This window comes from Tupaia chinensis, unplaced genomic scaffold, assembly GCF_000334495.1.
Source record: "Tupaia chinensis unplaced genomic scaffold, TupChi_1.0 Scaffold000115_1, whole genome shotgun sequence".
NCBI lineage: Eukaryota > Metazoa > Chordata > Mammalia > Scandentia > Tupaiidae > Tupaia > Tupaia belangeri.
The window spans coordinates 3,994,122-3,995,728 of NW_006159579.1; positions in this window are offsets into that span (position 1 = coordinate 3,994,122).

Here is a 1,607-nt window from a genome sequence, read left to right on the forward strand (position 1 = left end):
GTTGCTTTCTCACTCGCCTCTGCATCTTTCTCTAGTCAAATAAAAAATTATATTAGTAAATAAAAAGTTAAATTAAATGATTCTTAGAAAAAATATTTAATTTTACCCCAGGCCTGGTGATTTGCGTTCTCACTCTCCTTCTCTGTATCTCTCTCTAGTCAAATTAAAAATAATAATAGTAAATAAAAAGTTCAATGAAATGATTCTTAGAAAAAAATATTTATTTAATTTTATTTACTTATTTAAATTTGACCAGAGAGGGGTAAAGTGAGAAAGCAAGCTGCCAGGTTCAGGACTCCAACTGCAGTGGATCATGTGGGAGTCCAGCACCCAAACCACCACGCCACCTGCTGGCCACATGTTTTTATCTTACCTAAGACTCAACCCTTTTTCTTTCGGAGCACTGTGGACAGAGCCTCACTTGGACAAAGAAATTGCTCATGACTGTCACTGTAGGCGTTTCCCCCCATCTGTGAAATGCAAAGCACTGGGCAGATAGGTGAACAGGGTCGTCAGTAGAACAGGGTCGTCAGCTATGTTCTACACACTAGTAGGCAAGGTGTGTGTGTGTGTGTGGGGGGGTTCAATGGGGGAGTCCAGGTGTGTCTTAACATTTAATCAGCCTTTTGATTGAGTTAGGGCCTGTTAAGAAAAAAAGACTTGTTTCCAGAGTTCTTCATTGCTGAAGTGCAATTAAGACCAAAACCTTTTTTTGTAAGGGTGATTTTCAATCTAGATGACGGAGTGAGCCCAGAAAAGCCCTGACCAGCTAGGTTCTTGCTAAGCTGTGAGGTTCGTGCCCCATTGGCATGGGCCCACAGGTGTCTCACAGGCGGTACAGGGAAGAAGCGTGCTGGCAGGTGGAGGAGGCCAAAGAAAACCTCGTGGAGTTTGATGCAACTAGCAGAAGAGGAAAAAGAAACCAGCCAAGACACCTGGGAGCTCGTAGACTGATCGACTGCGTGTCAAGGACTGGCTGCAATGGGGTAATAAGGGCTGGGACAATGCTGTCAGATCGACCTGGGTTGAGCGACACTGGCTGACGGAGTGACAGAAGTGGAGACGGCAGCTAATGGGTAAGCCAGTGATGTATAGGAGGATAACAACACCTGCCCCAGAGGCGGGCATTAGAGGATTAGACAGGATGAGACATTTGAACTCTTCGCACAGCCTCATTGTGAACACTGCGGTTAAGGAAACCGTTGGCTGTGTCCACCTCCGGCTGCCCGTGCCAGACCCTGGGCAAAGTGGTCTGGGGTCATGTGCGAAGCGGCCTTCTTCGACTCTATGAACCACTGGGGCAGGACAGGCGTCACTTTCTGAGCCCAGGCCCTTACCAGCTGGGGTAAATCCCCAGACTAACTGGCCTCAACTCCCCATCGAAGCAATGGGAGCAATCACGCCGCGCGGGCAGATCTGGCGGCGGGAGCTAACTTACACCAGTCAAGATTTGCATTATTTCTCCCTTGGTAACGGCCCCACCTCCCGGAGCACACAGTAGGCGCTCCGGAAATGCTCCCCAATCGGAGAAGCAGACCACTTCCTGCCCCCGAGCGGGCTACCCCCGTCGAGGCTCCCACCGCTCCTCTCCGGGGCCATGTGGCATT